Source organism: Pseudopodoces humilis, chromosome 12, assembly GCF_049639895.1.
Source record: "Pseudopodoces humilis isolate 2021_Gansu_Grassland_sample_001 chromosome 12, ASM4963989v1, whole genome shotgun sequence".
Classification (NCBI taxonomy): domain Eukaryota; kingdom Metazoa; phylum Chordata; class Aves; order Passeriformes; family Paridae; genus Pseudopodoces; species Pseudopodoces humilis.
Genome location: NC_142211.1, coordinates 20641830 through 20649390, shown reverse-complemented (window position 1 = coordinate 20649390; position 7561 = coordinate 20641830). Strand labels below are relative to the sequence as shown.

Below are 7561 nucleotides of genomic sequence, written 5' to 3'. Positions count from 1 at the left end.
AGGCACCGATGCGGAGCTGCTGATACACCTCATCCACCAGCCCAGGATCTCAGCTCATCCCTGCTGTTCGAGCCAACTGTTCCCAGGAGCCCTGCAGGAGCACCGGGACTGCCCGCCCGAGGGGTTTGTGAAAACAAAGCCTCTCCTCCATTCCGTCTCAGCCGAGAAAGCTGTCACGGGGTCCCTGTTTCTGTTTTCTTGTTAATGCTGTAGTTGTTGTTGTTTGTTTGCCTGGTTATACTAGTAAAGAACTGTTATTCCTATCCCCAGATCTCTGCCTGAAAGCCCCTTGATTTCAAAATTATAATAATTCGGAGGGAGGGGGGTCTACATTCTTTCATCCCAAGGGAAGCTTCTGCTCTCCCTAGCAGACACCTATCTTCTAGAACCAAGACACTTGGTTAGATAATAATCCAATTTGGGTGAACCAGTGGCCTCTCAGCAAACAGAAATTCGGGGCGCTAGAAAAACTGGTAGAAGAAGAGTTGGCCAAGGGACACATTGTAGAAACAACCAGGCCTTGGAATTCCCTGATGTTTGTGATAAAAAATCCAGGGAAGTATAAGTGGCGCCTCCTTCAGGATTTGAGAGAAATAAACAAAAAAATAGAGGACATGGGGTCTCTTCAATCAGGTATGCCATCCCCGACTATGTTACCACAAAATTGGCTATTAGCAGTGCTATATATTAAAGACTGTTTTTTCCAAATTCCCCTACACCCAGAGGATGGACCACGGTTTGCCTTTTCCATTCCCACAATTAACCGAGAAGCCCCAATGAAACGGTACCACTGGACAGTACTACCTCAGGGGATGAAAGCGAGCCCCTTCATCTGCCAGTGGTATGTGAGGTCATTGCTGTCCTCAGTGCATGCTGAAAAAAGAGATGCTATCATTTGCACTACATGGATGACGTGTTCTTATGCTGTCCCAATATCAACATGCTGCAAGACACCCTTGACCTAGTGGTTAAAGTTTTAACAATGCTGGATTCCAATTGCAGGAAGACAAAGTTCAAAAGATGCCACCTTGGAAATACTTGGGCTTGGAGATAAGTAAACAGACTGTTTTTCCACAGAAATTAGAAATTATTGGCAATCCTAAAACTCTAGCAGATCTCCATTCCCTATGTGGGTCATTAAACTGGGTCCGACCCTGGCTAGGTCTCACGAATGAAGACCTGAGCCCCCTGCTCAATTTATTGAAAGGGGAGTGAGAGTTACTGTCTCCCAGGGAGCTGACTCCAGAAGCAAAAAATGGAATTGAAAAAGCACAAAGGGCCTTGAGAGAAAGACAGGCACATCCCTTCAAACCTGAACTGCCTTTCAAATTTACTGTCCTGGGGAAATTACCACACTTACATGGGTTAATATTCGAGTGGGCCGAGGGGCAGAGATATCCACTCTTAATAATAGAATGGGTCTTCCTCTTGTCACAATCCGCAAGGTGGGATTCGTGATGTGGTTCTTTTAGTCGGTCTTAGAGTACAAAAGATTATCAGGAAACCAAGGACTTAAACAGCAAAACACACTTTATTGAGTGCTCATCAGCACTAATATGCGACAGAGAGAAAAGAGGAGAAAGCAAAGCATAAGGAAAAGAGAGTAAGGGGATTATAGCTACCAACGTCGAAGTCCACTCAGCTGTCCAACGGCGCAGAGTCTTCTGTCTGTTGGGGAGATCTCAAAGAAAGGTAAGTTTGGGGTATAATTTTATAGTCTTTTGCAAAGCGAGGGGCACAGGGCCAAAACCAGATGAGACTGATGATCATTGTGATGAATTCCATTGCGCGGGTAGCAGGTGTAGGGTACAGAGCGATCCATGTCTTGCAAGTCTTTGTTCACTAGCAGGAACGAGGGCAAGGTGTCATGGAAAACCCATTGCACAGGGTACCACACACAAGCCTCTGCTCACCAGCAGGAACGAGAGCAGTGTAACATGCAACCACCTGCAAACAATCACTTAGCAAACATCCATCTCAGCTAGGCCCAAACTCCCAAACCAAGTCCCTTGTGATATTCAGGGTCTCAGTCTCTGTCTTAGTGACGGTTGTGAGACAGATGAGGGAATCTTCGGACCGTCTCTTACACCACCCCGTGGCTCACAATCGTCGAGGTCTTTCTGCGCGATGTTGTAGTGCTGCTGCGAAGTTCTTCTTTGCAGTCTTCAGGACTCGTTACAGTTGGTTGTATATCCCAGAAAAAACAGAGACAGGTAGTAGGGAAAAGATAAGGGACAGAAAAAGGAAAAAGAAAAAACAAAACAATAAGAAAATCAGTATATTGATTTCAAAGAAAAACTATTCCATATATATAATTTCAACTGAGGCTTACATATTGGTTTCTTATCTTAAAACAAACAATAAATTATATTCTAAAATACAACATGATAAAATGATTAACCTCATAGTCACAATGGCAAATTATTTATTGTAGTGCCTGCATAATTCATCAAGTATCGATAACCTTAGGGGTATCAGCAACATGTAAAGTACCAATCATATTGTGTGCATCCATTATGGAAGTCAATTGTGTCAACAGCTTCATCATTCTCCAATTCAGGATGTACAAGATTGCTGATAGAACAAAAACAAGTAAAACTAAAACCAAGACGACGATGATGGGATGACACAATTTGTTCAAAACACCTGTAGCAGTTGGTGACCACCCAAAAAGAGTGTCCCACCACTCATGCTCAGCAGCTTTCCTTACTCTTTCCAAAACACGATGTATTCCTTTCACATTGTGGTGAACCGTAACTAAGGTCTTTTGTCCATCCTTTTTGATCTTTTCCAAAATTTCGATTAAATCCTGGTGAAACAACAATTGCCTCACCAGAGTAAAGTTCATTCCAATTGGAGCAGGCACTAAATGATGAATCAAAGTGTAATTATACTCCAAAAGATAATATGAAGTAACTGGAGCTAAATAAGAAGTCACAACCTACCATCTCAGTAAAATTGCATACACAAAAATTTGAATGATTCTTAGTATCCACTACTATGTTTTCTACAAGCATACTATCACAAGCAGTTCTCAAGCATACACATCCATTGCCTACATACATAAGCACTGTTTCAGAAGTGTCATTAGGATGGATTTCAAAATGACAGATATTCTGTTCTGTGTCTAAACAAATGTCTTGAGCTTTGATTGCATTACTTTCACAGATAAACCCTTGTTGTTCCCAGACAATACAATTTTCTAAACCAACAGTTTGCCATTTCCCACCAATCTGACGGGCCCATTCCCTATGCTCTAAAGGATAGAGAACAGCTCCATCATGATTCAGCCCCAATGCAATGATAGGAAAGACTGAATGTACTGAAGCATTACGTATTGTCAACACAAAAGCTGTGGCTGTGTTTGTGGTGGGATCGTAGGTAAAATTCACCAAATTCCACCAAGATTGAAATTCCTTTTCAAAATCTTTGGCATTGTCCCGGACTATTTTCCGAATTTCAGTGGGAAAGGTGCCTTCTTCACCCTCTCTGATAATTGATGCAGCAACTGACTGCATCCACAACTGGGCTTGAATACAGCTAAGAGCCAGAGAAACATTGTTTTGGGTAGCACTGAGTGCATCAATTATTAATTTGTGATCATCTACATTTACCCTTTCCCAATTTGGTAATATGTTTGATAGCAACCACTGTTGGGTTCCCAAAGCAGTTAAAGATGACCTCAGTGGTGGTTGTATTTTGGTCAAATCTTTATTTGCAACAGCCAATTTATTTATCGATACTTCTGAATCAATACTATTCAAAATTCCTAGTCCTGATCCCACGACACCGGTTATATCTCTTGTCATCTGTTTGTGAAAAGAATTTCACTTTCTCAACCAGGTTGTCCACCCCTCAAAGGAAGTTTGCAAAAAAGGTGAACAAGCTGGCTGAATCTCTGAGAGATTGTTTTGCATTAGTAATTTGACTTGTTTGATAGACCATGCTGGATTAAATAGCATTTGTTGTTGGCCAGTTTTCCTGATTATATAGGGTCCAATTTCATAAAATTTTTGGGTTTAGTATAACCAGTGGTTGGGTGGTGATAGGTATAGGTGTTGCAATATTAACATCAAGTTCTCCCCTGTATTTTGGTATTGTTTTACCATACACAACTTTAGAGGACAATTGTACAGCCATTAAATTCAGCCAACAATCTTGATTCCAAGTTTCACAAGATATAACCTGGCCACGAAATCCGGAGACTTGACTGTGTACAGGCTCAGTGTGGGATCTGGTACTTGGTCTGCAGCGTGTTGAAACATCATCACCTTGGGCTAACATAAAAGAAGGGAAAACGTTAGCTTTGTCATTTAGCACAAAAAGGGGTATTCACACCATGGTATGTGATTATCACACTTAATATAGGCCTTGCTACAGCATTTATTTTAAATCTATAAGTTCATGGTTTATCTGATCTTCATGTCCCTTGGTGTTCTTCTGTAGAAAATAAACAAAACAGAATCTGCCACATAGGGGCAGGAGATTAAAATTATGGAATTATCCAGCGGGTGTTTATACGATGCTCTTTTCCCAAGGCATCGGAGGTTACCCATGCATATTCTCCTGTAGTTCTTTTAAAACTTCAGTTTGGACTAACCAAGATATAATCCCCACTCTTACTAGCAGAAAGCGCAGAATTTCTTGCCAGTTTTCCTCTTGCCATACTGGAATTCTGTTTACTTCCTAATCCTTTTGTTGCCAAAAAGGAAGCCACTCAGTATATCCCTTGAACATAGCATAGGAGTTAGTGTAGATACAGACAGGAGAGGTATTCTGTGCCTCATGGTGGAAAACACTCCAAACAGCTATCAGCTCTGCAGCCTGAGTGCTGCTTTCTCCCTCAGTAACGATTTGTTCAGCAGAGGAAAGGTGGAGGGCTACTGCCCTGCACCTCCACACCTCTCCCTCTCGTTTGGCAGAGGTATCAGTGAACCAAGAGTTTGCTGATTGTTTTTGCTCACTGTCCAGAACCTGTGAGTGGTGTTGCTTTGGCCCACTGCCCAGAATCAGTTGAGGGGGAGGTGGAGCGCTTGGTACAATGGGGTTGGAATCCTGCCACTGAGAGACCAATTTACTTAATTTTTCAAGCGGCAGGTTAACCATTAAACCCTTCGGTACCCCTTTCTTCACCCCCAAGTTCCACCAATACTGTAGGCTAGAAATTTGCCTACCCTTTTCTGTTTTTATATTAGGAGGGTTTTCTTTAATTACCAAGTCAGGTTTGTCATGGCTGCTACTTAAGCTCTCAGTTTTTTGTATCACCTGATTTTTTACAGCTCCTTCTGTTATTGAGAAGATGTTAGAGTAATGTTCAATCTGGGCATACCACTTTCTCACTGAGGCCCTCTGGGCCACCCCGTCAGGGTGGAGACTCCCAGTAGTGACTGTCTTAGTAATTTCAAAAGGGCCTTTTAATGCAATTGATTGTTGTTGTGCAATTTTTTCTACTTCTATGAGAGCTGGATTAACTACAAACAATCCCTTTTCCCAGGTAGTGTACCTCTTTTCATCATCTTTATTTTTTATTACTTCTTTTTCATCTCCTCCTACAAGGATATCATCTATGGTTGTTTGGAGGAGAATTGCTGTAGGTTTTAGTGATTCTGGAAGACCACAAATTAAAGGGGTCATAATTTAAGCTTTCACGGGTAACAACATTGGTGATTCATAGCCAGCAATTAATTTTCTTTCATGAATCAGTTGCAAACAAGCTGCTTTATAAATATTTTCTAAAATTTGGTCTGGGGAGCCGGTCAAAGCTACAGGATCTCCCCTTTCCAGGGGGTTAAGTCCCCCTGCCCAATATGCAGCTCGCTGTGTTAGGGACCATGGGTTGCGGTTATCTCCTGTTGTTAAGAAATCACCATGTCCCCAATAACCGCTTGATTCTTGTTCAGATAATCGAATTTGATCTCCCCCTGTGAGAGACACTTGGAATACGTATTCTGTCTCCGACTCGTGAGGGAGACGCCCGTACTCCTTTTTCAACTTAGCCAATTCAGTAGCAGTATACAGGATTTCTTTACTGGTTATATGTAGATCAAGATCTTCATCACTGATATAATTATATTCTGTTTTAATCAAAGGTCTCGTTTGTGAGCAACAATTTTCACCACAATTTTTTACCAAATGTAATTCTGCTTGAGAATATATGTGATTTATCTGAGGAGTTTCTTTTTCCAGCGACTCCTTAAAGGAGTCAGCATACTGTGAATTTTTGGCACACTCCTCACTCAGAGCAGTTCATAAGAAATGAATTTAATTTTGCAAACTTTCAACTAAATTTTGTAGGGATTCAATAATTGCATTTTCTTCCTTCCTTCGTCTCGATCGAGCCTCTACAGCTGATGTAAGGCAAGCTCCCAATACAGAACAAATTATGGTTTTATTTCAGCCAAATTTTAACTTTGACTCATGTTGCAGGGAGTAAATTCTATCAGTTACATTTTCCAGGTTGAACCAATTATTTTGAGCCCATTCTTCCCCAGCTGGGGAGGGCTTAGCATTGTGCTTTGCTAACAAAGCAATGAATGCAGCTTTATCTTTTATCCTAGAGTTTTCAGAGTGTTCACTCATCTTTGTGTGTGAAGGGCCCAGTACCACTACAGGGAGGTAAGACTTAAGTTACGCACAAACGCAGCCTTTGCCACGTCACCCTTCACGTCCCTGTATGGATGAAGAGACCAAATCTGCTTGGGAGGAACCCCTTTATGTTAAAATTCAGGTTGTCTCTTCACTACACCAAGCAGTCAAAATTCATCAAAAACACATAACAGTACACAGAACCACTACAGGGAGGTAAAACTCAGTCACACTACAACAGACGCAGCCAACGCTGCGTTCCCCCCTGCCGTGGGTGGAAAGACCAAATCTGCTTGGGAGGCACCCCTTTATGTTAAAATTCAGGTTGTCTCCGCTACACCAGTCAGCATATAAAAAATCAGTAAGTCCCACCTTTTGTACTCAAAGATCCCTTGTAAAATTCGGAAGACAGAGCCCTCAAATGAGTGTAGGGGTGCTTTTCACCTGGGCGTGTGCAGTTTTTGAGAAATTCGAGTCTCCTCCCTTGCTTTCTAGACACTGCTCACCAGCGTGGCAGGCTAGGGGCGGCTGAAGCGAAACGTCCTTCTCCTGATACAGACTGCACAACAACCTGCAACCCCTTCTGTCTCTCAGAATCCTGTCCGTGACGCCAATTTACGTCATGATCCGCAAGGTGGGATTCGTGATGTGGTTCTTTTAGTCGGTCTTAGAGTACAAAAGATTATCAGCAAACCAAGGACTTAAACAGCAAAACACACTTTATTGAGTGCTCATCAGCACTAATATGCGACAGAGAGAAAAGAGGAGAAAGCAAAGCATAAGGAAAAGAGAGTAAGGGGATTATAGCTACCAACGTCGAAGTCCACTCAGCTGTCCAACGGCGCAGAGTCTTCTGTCCGTTGGGGAGATCTCAAAGAAAGGTAAGTTTGGGGTATAATTTTATAGTCTTTTGCAAAGCGAGGGGCACAGGGCCAAAACCAGATGAGATTGATGATCATTGTGATGAATTCCACTG

General features: G+C 42.2%; 2 pseudogenes; both read right to left on the bottom strand.

Annotated features, from left to right (window-relative positions):
- Positions 1 to 2449: 2449 nt before the first annotated feature.
- LOC148183487 (uncharacterized) lies at positions 2450 to 4007 on the bottom strand (annotated as a pseudogene).
- Positions 4008 to 4145: 138 nt separating this feature from the next.
- On the bottom strand, positions 4146 to 7209 carry LOC148183486 (uncharacterized; annotated as a pseudogene).
- Positions 7210 to 7561: the final 352 nt, after the last annotated feature.